Source organism: Mandrillus leucophaeus, unplaced genomic scaffold, assembly GCF_000951045.1.
Source record: "Mandrillus leucophaeus isolate KB7577 unplaced genomic scaffold, Mleu.le_1.0 Scaffold497, whole genome shotgun sequence".
In the NCBI taxonomy this organism is placed as follows: domain Eukaryota; kingdom Metazoa; phylum Chordata; class Mammalia; order Primates; family Cercopithecidae; genus Mandrillus; species Mandrillus leucophaeus.
The window spans coordinates 1,845,621-1,862,326 of record NW_012105331.1 but is presented as its reverse complement, the minus strand read 5'-3'; the positions used below and the strand labels follow the sequence as shown (position 1 = coordinate 1,862,326).

At 39.5% G+C, this 16,706-nt stretch overlaps 1 pseudogene; it reads left to right on the top strand.

Moving 5' to 3' along the window:
- The first annotated feature begins 926 nt into the window (after positions 1-926).
- On the top strand, positions 927-2,955 carry LOC105550761 (annotated as a pseudogene).
- Positions 2,956-16,706: the final 13,751 nt, after the last annotated feature.

Sequence of the window (16,706 nt, the reverse complement as noted above, 5' to 3'; positions counted from 1 at the left end):
AAGCTGAGGTAGTAAAGAGAAAAGAAAAAGTTTTTAAAAAATTAAAGAATCACCTGGGAGGCCCAACATAAGACTAATAGGAATTTCAGAAAGAGAAAATGACAATGTATAATTTTTATATTTTATTTTATTTTTTTAGACACATGGCCTCATTCTGTCACCCAAGCTAGAGTGCAGTGGTACAGTCACAACTCACTGCAGCCTCGAACTTCTGGGCTCAAGTGATCTTCCTGTCTCAGCCTCCAAGCTCCCAGCTCATACCCAGCTATGTTTCTTTTTATTTTTCATAGAGACGGAGTCTTATTATGTTGCCCAGGCTGGTCTTGAACTCCTGGGCTCAAGTGATCCTCCTGCCTCAGCCTCTTGAAGTGCCGGGATTACAGATGTGAGCCACTACACCAGGTCAAATTTTTATTTTTAATCCATAGACACAAATTTCCAGAATGAAAGAGTCTATCGTGTTACCTACAATTTTGAATGAAAATGGGTAAAACAATCCATGAAGGAACATAGTGAAATTTTCAATGCTTAAATTTCAAAAATAAATTAAACAAATGGACAATAGCAACAACCAAAACAGGCAACAGCCAAAGATTGTGAATAAGAAAGGCACGAAACTTTAAAAGCCAGAAAACAGTGAAGCAATGCATTAGAAATTCTGAGGGAAGGTTATCTTCTATTCATGACTATGCCATTAAGCTTGAAGTAGATACTATAGAATAAACGTATTTTAGCCACGTAATACTGGAGAATATTCTTCATCACAATAAGGGGTTATACCAAGAGAGAGGAAGATGTGAGAATGGCCCCAGCACAGGAAATCCTGGAGAAAATACTCGGAGACATAGAAAATGCCTATTCATGGGAAATGCCTAAAGAAAACCAGTCAAGAGTTTTCCTGTGGCTGCTTGGTAACAATGGGGAAGATAATGGCTGCCAGAGCAACGTCTGGCAGGCGCTGGGCTAGAGGTGGGTCTCAACCAGCCCACTGGAGGCCGCTTGAGAGCTGCGGCCAGGGGGCTGCGGAGCAGCCTCGGCGGCGGCAGCCGAACCAAAAGTTGGACGCTGATCCTAAAACCTAGTAATTTTCCACTTGTTCATCAATATGGAAAACTCAGATTCTAACGACAAAGGAAGTGGTGATCAGTCTGCAGCACAGCGCAGAATTCAGATGGACCGATTGGATCGGGAAGAAGCTTTCTACCAATTTGTAAATAACCTGAGTGAAGAAGATTATAGGCTTAGGAGAGAAAACAGTTTGCTAGGCACCCCAGGTGAAAGTACTGAGGAACAGTTGCTGAGAAGACTACAGCAAATTAAAGAAAGCCCACCACCGCAAAACTCAGGTGAAAATAGAGGAGGAGACTCTTCAGATGATGTGTCTAATGGTGACTCTACAACAGACTGGCTTAACTCTGTCAGACAAACGGAAAATACAACAAGAAGTGGAAAAAGAGGAAACCAATCTTGGAGAGCAGTGAGTCGGACTAATCCAAACAGTGGTGATTGCAGATTCAGTTTAGAGATAAATGTTAACAGTAATAATGGGGGCCAAAATTCAGAGAATGAAAATGAGCCATCTGCAAGACGTTCTAGTGGAGAAAATGTGGAAAACAACAGCCAAAGGCAAGTGGAAAACCCATGACCTGAATAGTATCTGCAAGGCCATCTAGATCAGAACGAAATTCAGCTGAAGCATTAACAGAAGTTCCACTTACCAGAGATCAGAGGAGGGCAGGAAGCAGGAGGCTAGACTATGGGAGAACCAGAGCAAGAGCTGAGAGAAGGAGGTCACCTCTGCATCCAATGAGTGAAATTCCACGAAGATCTCATCATCATATCTCATCTCAGATTTTTGAACATCTTTGGTAAATGAGACGGAGGGAAGTTCTAGAACCCGGCCCTGTGTGACATTGAGAGAGCAAATATCTGGGCCTGAGTTGCTAAGTAGAGGTATTTTTGCAGCTTCTGGAACAAGAAATGCCTCTCAAGGAGCAGGTTCTTCAGACACAGCTGCCAATGGTGAATCTACAGGATCAGGATAGAGACCAACCGTAGTCCTTGATCTTCAAGTAAGAAGAGTTCGTCCTGGAGAATATCAGCAGAGAGAGAGCATAGTCAGCGAAACGTGGTCTAGGTCTCAGACGCCAAACAATACTGTCACCTACGAAAGTGAACGAGGAGGTTTTCGGTGTACATTTTCACGTTCTGAGCAGGGAGGTGTGAGAACCTATGTCAGTACCATCAGAATTCCCTTTCGTAGAATCTTAAATACTGGTCTAAGTGAGACTACATCTGTTGTAATTCAGACCATGTTAAGGCAGATAATAACAGGTTTTGGTTAAGCTATTTTATGTACAGTGATAGCGACTCAGAGCCTACTGGCTCAGTCCCAAATCAAAATATGGAAAGGGCAGAGTCACGGAGTGGAAGAGGTGTTCTGGTGGTGGTAGTAGTTCTGGTTCCAGTTCGAGTTCCAGCTCAAGTTCCAGTTCAAGTTCCAGTTTGCCCTAGTTCCAGTTCTGGTGGTGAAAGTTCAGAAACTAGCTCAGATTTATTTGAAGGCAGTAATGAAGGAAGCTCATCATTAGGCTCATCAGGTGCCAGGAGGGAGGGTCGACATAGGACCCCAGTCATATTTGATGAAAGTGGCTCTTTGCACTTCCTTAGCCTGGCTCAGTTTTTCCTCTTAAATGAGGATGATGATGACCAACCTAGAGGACTCATCAAAGAACAGATTGACAACGTGGCAATGAGAAGTTTTGGTGAAAGTGGTGCATTAAAAACCTGTAGTGTTTGCATTACAGAATATAGAGAAGGCAACAAACTCCGTAAACTACCTTGTTCCCATGAGTACCATGTCCACTGCATCAGTCACTGGTTATCTGAGAATTCTACCTGTCCTATTGTCGCAGAGCAGTCTTAGCTTCTGGTAACAGAGGAAGTGTTGTGTAATTAAGATCTGAACTCTCAGCTATGTAGCTGATATAGTGATGGGCAAACAGGAATCACTTGCTTTTATGTCCACTTTTTGAGTGGTACTTAAATGTAAAGTAACAACCTGAATTGAGTCATTGCTTTCTGAAGGAATCATTGTCCTTTCTCCAGTTTTTGTTCCAGAATAAAAGGAAATATTTTAAAAGCCATATTTTATGACATAAAAATCTGATTCTATCACAGTTAAATTGGTAGCATCACTGTTACTGATAATTTATCATATACACTTGTCAATTTTTCCTTTGTTATCTTAAAAGATCTGCCTTTGCAATGGCTCCGTTTCATGTTGATCTTGAAATTTTCCCACGCCATAAGAGAGAGGGGCGAAGGAAATTACCAGTTTAGACTAAGTTACAGTATGTGTTTCTTAAGTGATTAAAGCTATGCCATTCCCAGTTATTAGTTGACACAAATTAAGCCACATTCTGAATATTGTTTGTTTGCCTTCCAGAGTTGGTGATACTGGACATGTCAGTGTAAATAACACTTAGTGTATCTTCTAAGTGTATAACTGTCTCCTAAGTCCATCACTGTGGTACACTGTAGAGTGAGCTTATAGTTTGAGATATTTATCTTGTGGAAATATTAAAAAGCCTATGCTTGTGTAAGTGAAAAAAAATCACATTCATTTGTTTAAAAATGTAAAGCTATTTTGTAGAGGCTCAGTACTTTTCCAATGCACTGTTGTATGAGTGCATTAAAAATTGTAAAGTACCATGCTTAGAACTGAGAAAACTGCTTTTTGTGAGCCACCGTAGTAACAAACACACCAAAGTACAGAGCTGCTTTTGTAAGTGTATAGATGTCAAGAGCAGAACATATCTATTATACTTAATATATGTGAACAACTACTGTGACGTGCAAAGGAAAGGACAGTGCAGAATCAAACTGTGTTGGAGACCAGTGGAAATTGTATAATTTAACTTGGATTTAGGCAGGAAGTGAAAGATGGGAGGAGTAAAGAAAACTGCTCTGAAGAATTTAAAGTTTTCCCAAAGACAGTAATAATGCAGACACAAACTGGTTTCATATGGTGAGCGCAGTCACAGCAGCAGCTTGATCTGGTATTCTACCTGAGTAGATGAAGCAGAAGATCGACAAGTTTGGCAGAATTTTGGTTTTAAAAAAACAAACCCCTACCACTTAGCACAAGTTAAATTGGTGTTTTTACAAGTGTGCTCCTCAAAAATGAAAAGATGGAGGAAATAGACTATAAAACCACTTTCAGCATATGAAATGCAATTGGTACACGTGTGTGTTAATAGGAAAGTCTCGAATTTGTGTTGTTTTTGAGATTTGGCATTTAAGGTACCAGTGCACACTTCATAATATTTCGTTACTATCTCTAACACAGACCTAACATCTCAAATTTAAAGACCAGTTGAAGATTAAGGGATTTTTATCTTTTGTTGAAAGTGAGTCATGTTGGGTTATTTGAAATTCACATTTTAATTGTGCTGCCCATATGTGAAAATGAGACTGCTGCCTCGCTATCTATGGACATGCACTTTATGTTAGTTTCGTAGTAGCAAGAGTAACTTCATGATAACCCCAGTCCGTCTTGCCTAATTTCTTTTTTGAGGCTAGTTGGGGTTAGGATTAGAATGACTATGGAGCAGATATTTATTCTTCTGGGAAAAGCTTTAACAGGCCAAAACAGGGATTGAACTTGTCCCTGGTCTTTATAAAAGCAAGTTAGCTACCCAGACACAGTCAAACACTCTACAAAATAAACAAGTCTGCTTCAGGAATTGTCTGGCTACCTTCCCTGTTATCAACTTAGCTGTAAAGATTATTTCAAAGCTCACTCTTTCATGATTTCTCCTGACTTTCAATCCTGCCTAAGTATCAAAGAAATTAACTTGTAAATATGGTAGTTGTTTACTAAGGATATGTATTGCTCTTGCGAGGAAATAATGTCCAAACAAAGCTTCACTTATTTTTTTTTAAATATAAGCAGGTTTCACTGTTATGGTACTTATGTAACACATTTTATCTTTTTTTTTTTTTAAAAAAGAAAACCAGTCAAGATTAGAACAAAAGAACTTCTGGATGGAGACCTGCGTAAACAAACAAACAAACTGATGCATCTGGCTATGTGAAAAATGGAATGAAAATGAAGTGTTTTTTTTCATATCTATCATTATATTTGGAGAAAATTGTGCATCTATTTTATACTGGTACATAGTAAGCTAAGCAGATAAAAGAATGAAGTAATAATAAAGAAAAACAAAATTTGTATAAAAAGAAACTATTTTAGTACTCTACCTGCCTAATAGTGAGGAACATTTACATAGACATTATAATACAAATGTAAAATATTTATTTAACAAACATAGTGATATTAAATTGATAATATCAATTATTACATGGATAAATTGTAATAAAAGGGTGTAAGGTATGGAAGAGAAGTAGGGAGAACAGAAAAATTCTCATCTGCAATAACATGAAGGCAAGACATTATATCTAAAATAGGTAAATATAAAGATGAGTATAGACATAGTAGTTACAAATATGAAGATAGATTTCAGAAGAGAAAGCTAAGAAACAGTACTGGGACATGAGTAAGGGTATAGCTTGGGACTACATTTTTCCTTGATAAGCCTCATAGTACTACTTAACCTTTTAAATTTTGCATTTATTGTTTTTATAAAAATAAAAATAAATTTTAGATAGACTAAAATTATCACTAATCTCCACTACTGTAATGTCAATAGGAAACTTCCTAATGTACCTTCTTTGTTGGGTCACAATACCTACTAATAATTCTTTCATGACTTATAAGATAGAGATCCCTAGTGTCTTAGACACTTGTATCAGTTAGCTATTGCTAGGTAACAAACTTCACCCAAAATTTAGTGGCATAAAGCAATGAGCATCTATTATTGCTCACAAGTCGATGGGTCAGCTGGATACTTTTCATTACCTTAGGGCTCACTCATCTATCTGATATCAGTTGTGGGTCAGTGAGGCATCTCTGCTGCTGTCGGCAAGGTTCTCTCACATGTTTGGAGACTGCTGGTTCTTCGGTGCTCTAGGATGGAATTGGCTAGAACAACCATGTGGCTCTCTGCCATATGGTCTCTTATCCTCCAACATGTTGGCTGGACTTATTCACCTGGCAGCTTTCCATATAGTGAAAAAGGGTTCAAAGACTCTCAAGTCTAGGCTGAAGACTGGCAGTTCATTACTTCTGCCTCATTCTGTCAGTCGGTGCAATTAGTAGGCAAACCCGGATTTGAGGAGTAAGGGAATAGATTCCATCTGTTCATGAGAGGAGCTGTAGTCATGTTGAAATGGGTATGGATATGGGAAAGAAGAGTATTGTGACCATTTTTGCACTTAAGTCTCCTTTACCACTCAAAGAAAGTCCCACTTCCCTTCCTCCATGGGTTTTCCCAAGTTCATATACATACATGCCTCTATGTCCTTGCTTTAACCAAAAGGCTTTTCCTACCTTCTACATGACATTCAAAACTCCTTCCATCCATTCAGACTATAAATCAAGTTTCTTTTCTCCTTTTAAGCCTTTCCTGGCCTTTCTAAGCCTTTTGTGGTCTCCTATATTGTCAGTCTCATTCACTTGCCATTTGATAATTTATTGCTACCGTGGAGATATCTTAGCCTTGAACTAGGCGATACCTTCCTTAATGACAGGAATTGTGTCTTATGATGTTTTGAAAAATACTACCATATGCCCATAAGACTGTCCATAAAGAAGGAATGAATGAGTGGACAAACAGACTACCTCCTCTAATTTGGGACAAACTGTCTGCCTATATAAAACTGGAAGAGCAGAGAATTGGAGGCTATAGAGAGATAATGTAAGGGAGTTTTGGGGGAGATGAAACTGATCTGTATCCTGATTATGGTCATGGTAACACAAATCTACATGTTAAGATTCATAGAACTGTATACCAAAGGAAAAAGAAAAGTAAATTTTACTCTATGATGATGAAAAAAAAGCCTCTTAACTCTATAAAATCATGACTCCAGTGTGAATAAATTGAGCAATTTTCCTGGAATCCAAAAAATAAATAAATAAACAGAAGACAGAAAGAAGAAAGGAAGCAAACTACTTCCTATTTTAGCATCAAAAAGTACAAACCAGTACACACAGAGTCACTGAATCTCCTTGTGAACTAAAATTATGGATGCTGCTCAATCCTCTTCTGCTGAAATTGGCCAACCTGTGTCTATTATGTTGGAAAATGCCCTTGCCCTGGTTGGACTCACCCCTGTTTGGGCTACATGGAAAGAGGGCTTACTGGAAGGTGTGCTGAGAGACACTGCTTCTCCCCAGCATTAGGGCAGAGATGATAAAAGGCATTCCCGCCCCTCTTCTATTCCTTTCCTGCTGTATGAGTATCTTGGCCTAAGGCACATTGGACAATCTCACAGGAGCCAGATATTAGGCATCCAACATTCCTTTTATTGATTATTATGAGGAGTTGAGTGCCAGTATTCAGAGATATTGGCCCTCTCATCCTCCACTGGCTTCCCTTTAGGAAAGAGAGAACCTATTACCATGGCTCCCAAACACCCCTGCCAATGTGCTTTTAAAATCTCCTCTCTCGCCCATCTGTATTTGATCTGCAGTATATTTTGTTGTTCATTTTCTGGTAAAATATTTTAAAGCTTAGATATTTGTTGTTTAGGTACTCCTTTGTGAGTTTCATTAATTCTTCCTGTAAAGATATCATATTTTCTATACTGAGAAATTTGTTCCTGGATTGTGTGGTCACCATAAAAGCTTCTGACAACTTTTCTTTTCCAATGTAAATGCAGTCTGTCAGCTGCTGAATGGTTTAAGATTCTTATGACTAGTAACAAGACCATCCAAATCATCTGCACTCCGTAAAATCAGAATTCTCCACAGCCCTGGTCAGTCTGGAGAATTGGCACTATCTCAGGCCTTCTTTTTCTCTATTGCCCCAGAATTTAAAAGAGACATCATCAGTTTAGTTTAACCCTACATTCTGAGATGTCTAAAAATAGTTGTAAAAATCTGATGATAGTTAAAATGTTTTCAAAGTTTAAAATGTTTTACATGTCTTATGTATTTTGATTCCTGTGTTGAGACAACTTATTTTTTTGACAGCAAAAAAATCAATCCATATTGTTAGGGAAAAAAAGAAGAAAGGAGATGGATAGCAAATGAACTGTGCTGGTTGTTTGAGTTGCCCATGCTGAAGATGCATATTAAACAAAACAAAATTAGTAGAAACCAGAAGAGAGAACAAACAGTAACTTCAGCTGTGAAGCTGTTGATCCTTATCTCTCCTGTCAAATTCTGGGCAAGAAAACCACACAGATAGTCCATGTAGCCCTGGGCACCTGTGTGTTTTCTTAAAGATAGCCCTGATGTGTAAAAATTGTGTACACACATGACCTTCTCTCTGAGTATTGCACAACACCACCTGGTAAACTCCCTGTAATTCCTCAGCATTTTATTGACCTCTTTGTATCCTCCTCTTTCCATTTCTCTCCCTGACCCTTCAGTAGTCTATCCATTCAGAATATCTCAGCATGGTGTGTCAGTGTTCCCAGCTGAATGGAGAAAATTTATCTCAACTGTACAAGGTTTTTTAAACAAAGTGAATAAAGCATCATCTCAAGATTTTTCATTTGCATGAGCTTATTCCAAGGCTCTATTTCTAATTTTGTATTTATATTATTTTTGTTGAAATTCCTCCCCTAAATTATACAAGATCCAGAGCTCACAAAGCCCACATATATCCCTGGTCTCCACTCACCCTTGGACCCTTTCTTACCCAATACTCCATTAAAAATCAAAATATGATTAAAGAAGTACTGAACTTGCTTGTCTTTGAGTCTCTCTATCAAATGGACAATTCATCAAAACAGTTTTTAAAGGCATCTGTATTTTTCTCTTTTCATGCTGCTGATAAACACATACCCAAGACTGGGCAATTTACAAAAGGAAGAAGTTTATTGGACTTACAGTTCCACGTGGCTGGGAAGGCCTCACAATCATGGCGGAAGGTGAAAAGCACATCTCACATGGCAGCAGACAAGAGAAAAGAGAGCTTGTGCAAGGAAACTCCTGTTTTTAAAACCATCAGATCCTGTGAGACTCATTTGCTATCACAAGAACAGTACAGGAAAGACCCATCCCAGTAATTCAATCACCTTTCACCCGGTTCCTCTCATGACATGTGGGAATTGTGGGAGTTACAATTCAAGATGAAATTTGGGTGGGGACACAGCCAAACCATATCATTCCACCACTGGCCCCTCCCAAATCTCATGTCCTCACATTTCAAAACCAATCATGCCTTCCCATCAGTCCCCGAAAATCTTAACTCATTTCAGCATTAACTCAAATGTCCACAGTGCAGTCTCATCTGAGACTAGACAAGTCTTCCACCTATGAGCCTGTAAAATCAAAAGCAAGGTAGTTACTTCCTAGATACAATGTAGGTACAGGCATTGGGTAAATACAGCTGTTCCAAATGGGATAAATTGGTCAAAACAAGGGGCTACAGCAAGTCTGAAATCCAGCAGGGCAGAAAAATCTGAAAGTTCCAAAATGATCTCTTTTAACTCCATGTCTCATGCTGATGCAAGAGGTGGATTCCCAGGGTCTTGGGGCAACTCCACCCCCATGGTGTTGCAGGGTATAGCCCCCTTCCTGCTACTTTAATGGGCTGGCATTGTCTGTGATTTTCCAGGTCCACAGTGCAAGCGGTCAGTGGACCTACCGTTCTGGGGTCTGGGGTCCTCTTCTCACAGCTCCACTAGGTGGTGCCCCAGTAGGGACTCTGTGTAGGGGTTTTGACCCCACATTTCCCTTCTGCACTGCCCTAGCAGAGGTTATCCATGAGGGTCCCACCCCTGCAGCAAATTTCTGCCTGGCCATCCAGGCATTTTCATATATCCTCTGAAATCTAAGCAGAGGTTCCCAAACCTCAATTCTTGACTTCTGTGCACCTGCAGGCTCAACACCACATGGAAGCTACCAAGGCTTGAGACTTCCACCCTCTGAAGCTATGGCCCAAGCTCTATGTTGGCCCCTTTCACCCATGGCTGGAGCAGCTGGGATGCAAGGCGCCAAGTCTCAAGACTGCACAAAGCAACAAGGCCATCAGCCTGACCCACAAAACCACTTTTCCTCCTAGGTCTCCAGGCCTGTGATGGGAGGGGCTGCTGTGAAAACCTCTGACATCCCCCGGTGACATTTTCCTCATTGTCTTGGGGATTAACATTTGGCTCTATGTTATTTATGTAAATTTTTGCAGCCATCTTGATTTTCTCCTCAGAAAATGGGATTTTCTCCTCAGAAAATGGGATTTTCTTTTCTATTGCGTTGTCAGGCTGCAAAATTTCCAAACTTTTATGCTCTGTTTCTCTTATAAAACTGAATGCCTTTAACTTCACCCAAGTCACTTCTTGGATGCTTTGCTGCTTAGAAATTTCTTCCACCAGATACCCTAAGTTATCTCTCTCAAGTTCAAAGTTCCACAAATCTCTAGGGCAGGGGCAAAATGCTGCTAGTCTCTTTGCTAAAACACAAGAGTCACCATTGCTCCAGTTCCCAACAAGTTCCTCATCTCCATCTGAGACCACTTCAGCCTAGATTTCATTGTCCATATCATTATCAGCATTTTGGTCAAAGCCGTTCAACAAGTCCCTGGGCAATTCCAAACTTTCCCACATTTTCCTGTCTTCTTTTGAGCCCTCCAAACTGTTCCAACCTCTGCCTGTTACCCAGTTCCAAAGTCGCTTCCACATTTTCGGGTATCTTTTCAGCAGCACCCCACTCTACTGGTACCAATTTACTATATTTGTCCATTTTCACACTGCTAATATATTAAGACATACCTGAGACTGGGCAATTTACCAAAGAAAGAGGTTTACTGGACTTACAGTTCCACATGGCTGGGGAGGCCTCACAATCATGGCAAAAGGTGAAAGGCATATCTCACATGGCAGCAGACAAGAGAAGAGAGAGCTTGTGCAGGGAAACTCCTGTTTCTAAAACCATTCAGATCTCATGAGATTCATTCACCCTCAGAAGAACAGATCAGGAAAGACCTGCTTCCATAATTCAATCACCTCCCAGCAGGTTTCTCCCACAACACATGGGAATTATGACAGTTATAATTCAAGATGAGTGGGAATGCAGCCAAACCATATCAGCATATTTTCTTTCTTCTTGAGTTCTTCTTTCATATTTATGTGTGCCATCATGTTTTCTTATCAACTGAAAAAAAAATTATCCCCTTTTGCTTCTTCCTGTCACTTCATCATCTTCAATGTAGAGAGTTAAGTTATGCCAGTGAACAGTTGTTAGCCTTCCTCCATGAAGCAAAAGACCTTCAGTCTCCAAATGGAAGACTAAAAATGCAGGGAGGCTGAATTTAAGATAAATGCTTTTGCATCCCCAAAATAGCTGGACACTTTCTGCGATATCTCATGTCTTATTTATTTTCTTAGGACTAAGATTCCAAAGTCATTGGTAATGAACATAATGCAATCATCTTAAGATTAGTCTTTCTGCTCAGTAGAGAAAGCACTATATGACTAGTTTTGTTATTACTTTTTTGAGACAGTCTCACTCTATTGCCCAGGTTGGAGTGCAGCGGCATGATCTCTGCTCACTGCAACCTCCACCTCTCAGGTTCAAGTGATTTCCATACCTCAGCCTCCTCACTAGCAGGGACTACAGGTGCACATCATCATGCCCAGCTAATTTTTGTATTTCTGGTAGAGACTGGGTTTCACCATGTTGGCCAGACTGGTCTCGAACTCCTGGCCTCAAGCGATCTGCCCACCTTGGCCTCCCAAAGTGCTGGGATTACAGGCATGAACCATCATGCCCTAGTTTTGTGATGACTTCCACCAGTGTTTAATTAAAAGGTGAGTTTTCATGCACCTGAATGAGTGATACAGGGGCAGGAAAATAAAATAATAGAGCTGAGAGTCCTGACCCCCACCACTAACTTCACATCTTAGGTTTGATAATCAGAATGACCTGAGCTCAGGGCTGAGCCTGTAGCTTCCTGCATCAGATAGTCTGGGAGTGGGATAGAGAGTCAAGTAAAGGGAGCATATCCTGAGAGCTGTGTGTGTGTTCACCCGAGCAGCCCAAGTCCTCTCCTTAGCTTGAAAAACATGAAATCAAATTTCCATCTAATCCTCCCCATCTTAAAGCTTTTACTTGGCCTTCTGCTTTTCACTCCAAGCTTTGTTTTAGCAGCTTCACATACAACCACAGAAGAGTCCGTGGTTAGGAGCACAAGAGCACAGAAGTTAGGTCAGGCAGTTCTGGGATTGCACATCATGTCTTGCTTCTCTCACTCGTTCTCACCTTGGGTTAACCATCTTCAGCTTTAGTTTCCTTGTGTATAGAATGGGGCTAGAATTAATGTTGTTAGAAACTAAATGCAATGTCTGTAAACTCCTTAGCAAATATAATCTTTCAATAAATATTAGCTATTGTGAATGCCATAACTATCTTTCTGGAGTCTTCTAAACAAAGTGAATCATCAGGTATTTGATAGATAAGAAGTGATATAATACCAGAGAGGATAGAAAGACATGCTTATTGCCCACTCACTGTATCTTTTCCCTCTGCCAGAAGTCCTGAGATGGGTGTGAAGGAGCAGGAAATAGAAAGAGAAGGAAATACAGAGAAGATCAAGTGTATTAAAAAATATATGAATCCTGAAGATTCAGAATGGTCTAGGGACAGAGTTGGAATTGCTGATGACCATTAGAGGAGGATCCTTGATCTATCGTTAGTATTCCTTCCAACCTCAGGAGGGTTTCTCCCTCCAGATTAGTTTGGTGAACCTCAAAGTCTGGAAAGGGCAGCAGAGAAAAATGTCAGCAGAGAAAACTGGAGTCTCAAGAACAATTTCTTCTTCCTATTGGCAGAAGAGTTCTGGTTAACTAGTCAAGTTAGATATAAATCCACTTATTCAAACTAGCAGGTTTATGACATTTTAAAAGTAGAGATTATTAGTCTATTTCATAAAAGAAAAACTGTGAAGCTTGTTATTAAGTGCAATATAAGTACCACAAGCTCTAAAGTTTAGAAAGTAATTTAAAGACCATTCAGTTCAATCCCAATGTCAGGTGATGTAACTCAAGTTCAGAAGGGCCAAATGACTTGCTCATGGTAACATTGCAAGTTTGACCAGATAGCAAACATAAAAATCAGCTGGGGTAGACAAACAATTGGCTTGGCTTTTAACTTACTAACCCAAAGCTCATCAGTCAAATTGGTTTATAAATGTAGATACAGGTTAGGAAATGCCCATATGTAAATGGAAAAAAAATAAAAAGATTTGATTTATATTTACACAGCTTTTTCTTCTTTAAAGGATACTGTTTATAAAGATTTGTTGACTCACAAGCCACAAACTTCAAGAGAAGGTAGTTTCACTTGTATACTTTTTCCTCCTCAGATTTTTTTATTTGAATGTGGGCAAATAATGTGATAGAATAAAAATGATTAATATCTTCCTATTCCCAGACCTCAATTCCCCCTTCCCTGTCCATCAAAGGGTAGCCCATCTCTCCCCACCAAACCTGCAGTCAGATCATAAATAGGACTCTTTCCCACTAGGAGATTTAGTCAATCTAATAAAACAAACAAACAAACAAAAAACACTGGGATAATTAGAGGAGGAAGAAGAAATGGGAGAGAAAACCTTAGTGGGTTGGGTGGAGGAGGATGAATATTATCAGAATGTTTGGGAAATGTGTTTTAAACTATATGTTTCAATCTCCTTCAATACCTTCCAACAGAATTCCTTTCCAATTCCTTTTTTGCTCTTAAATTATGCTTCTTACAAAATACACTGCCATAAAATGAACCTCCTCTAGAAACTCTTCTCCTGGGCATCTAGGTTATAGAGGTTACAAGCAGTGGTGTACTAGAGACAGCTTGTACTAGCTTAGAGAACAAATGCTGTGCATCTCTTCCCAGTACTATTCAGTGATCTCATACTGGTAGTTTGAAATTGGCCGTGGTAGGAGTATTTACACCATAGAGATTGGCAAACATTACAAATCAGGGCTTGCTTTTCGCCCCCCTCCCAGAGAGCTGGTTTACCATCACACCACTGGACAAAAAAACACAATGGTAAAATAATCCTCCTCCCAGTTTTCATATTCTGATATTGTTGTTTTTGAAACATGATAGCTGGGTTTTCCTTTAGACTCTCTCTATTTTATAAAATACTTCTAAAAAGTTCCAAAGTCACACTCCACACACTAGAATCCTGCCTGCTGTTTCATGAACACATGCACGAGTGAAGTCAGGGAGTGGTTGAGGGAATGTTTATTGTTTTATTCAAATTCATCCCCCACTGTTAAAATAATAATGTGTGCTATAATAATAGATGAATATCATTATTGTAATATTTGAAAGATAATACATTTTTATTCCTTAAACGTTTAAATTTATTGTTAACAAAATAGCCCTCTCCTAGGACCCTTGGCACCTATAATATATTTTAAAGCAGTGTTCTTGCCCTCTTTTTGCCATTTTTTTTATCCCTTTGAAAATATTAAGAAAGCTACAGACCCTCTAAACCAGAAAACTTGTAAGGCGAAAGTCCAGTTAACAGCAGGTTAAGAACCCCTGCTTGTAGACAAGGTCCCCATTCTCAAGGCATTTGCAGTCTCCTGGGTAGAACTTTTTGGGAACTTCTGCTCTGAAATTCCCTTAAGAATCCATCACACTTTTTTTAGTAGTGGCATCTTTATCCTCCTGGGGTAGATTGAACTTAAAAGGAAAAAAAAAGGAGCCAAAGGTCATTTGGCACCAAAACTGATGAATACAGTGTGCAATGAAACTGAGTATTACCTTTTTTGGTAAAAACAAATAGGGAGTAGAGTAATAGGGTCCTTTTTCTTTCTGACACATAAACTGGCTCCGTAGGCAATTCCAAAAGAGGATTTCTGGAAAAGATCTGGGCCATACAACATCATCACAATAAGTGGGTATCTTCCATTTCTCTGCCCAATATTTATGGGGCAGATGATAAGGGGAAATTTGGATGCATAAATCCTTAATTTCTACCACTGTAATGAAAAGAAATCAGTCTCATTACCATATATATCCTGTTTCCTGTAGTTCACATGTATCAATTTTACCATGTAGCAGGTACTGTGTTGAATGCTCTCCATGCTTCAGATAAGCTCTATGAAATATGTAATACTGTTATCTTTAATTTATAAATGAGAAAACTGAGGCTTAGAGTAGGTAAGTAGTGGCAGCTTGGAATTTGAAACATCAATCTTCCCAACTCTGACTCCTGTGCTCTTAACCACTGTTAAGATCACATCTTCCTGTCCACACATGAAAATCACATACCGCCTTTCATTGCTAAATGAAAAGCCACTAGAATGATGCAGGTGGGTATTCAAACAGATGTTTAGAAGCAGCAGCCAGCTGTGTGGGTAGTGATGAGAGAGAGTTGCATGGAGAAGGCAAAACTTTGGTTCAACAAGATTCCAATAGAGAAAAAAGGAGTAATTACAAGCAGCCGCAATAGCAAGGACAAAAATTTGAAGGTAAGATCAGCAATGTGCTTTTGCTAAAAGAGGACACAGAGGAACAGAACAGAACTGAACAGAACAGGCAGAATGATAGCAGGGCAGATAAGTAAACCACTGCAAGTGGAGGTGGCAGCCAAGGGAGGCAGGGCAGCTATTACTAACAAAACAAACAAACAAAAACAAACAAAGGCATGTTGCTCACTAAACCCAGGAGGAAGATAAGAATAGCATCTAAGGTAGAGATTCGCATCCCAAAGTTCTACGGAACTTCGAAAAAAATCCCAGAAGCAAGCTCATACACACTATATCCCATATCAGTTAAATTCACATTTCTGGGAATGAAATCCAGGCTCCAGTGTGTTTGGTTCCTTTGTTTTAAGCTCCCCAGTGATTCTAGCATATATACAGGATTAAAAATCACTGGTCTAACATCTTGGTTAAGGTAGATGAAGCAGATAGGGAAAAAGTATGAGTATGTGAAACAAGCTTGACAGCTGAGAACTAGGCCAAGAAGAGGAGCACAGGCAGAAAGGTAGTAACGACACAGACATGGGCTGGTACCAAGCTCCCAGGTGGGGTAGGAAAGCCATGACAGATAGAGACTCTGTAAGTAATCAAGAGGTATTTGGGTTCAAATCAACTCTATTCATACCAAATTGATGGAGAACCATACCAGATATGGAGAGAGTATAGACATAATCAAAAGTATAGGCTCTGCTATTCCTTTGCTATGGCACCCTGGGCAAGTCACTTGACCTCTGTGAGCCTCAGTGCTTTCCTCTGTAAAAATGGGAATGTTAATCATATCTATCTTCCAGGGAGATACATACACTAGGCATAAGAAAAAGACTATGAAGTGAAGGTCCTCTAGGAGATTCCAGTTCTAAAACAGGGTGAAAACTGAAGTGAAAAGTACACATTCCTGAGAACCAGGAGATGGCAATAGAAAGCAGGTTGGTGCCAGGTAGTAGGAGAGCTCACTATTTAAAAACAAAACAAAGCAAAAAAAAACAACGTTTTAGTAATGATAGGGAAGGAAAAGCACAACATTTTTGGAAAGCAGTGTGGAAAAATATAACAAGAGCCAGAAAGATGTTTGTACCATTTTATCCAGTAATCCTACTCTTGGAATTTATCCTAGAAAAATAAATCAACAGAAGAAAAAGAAACTT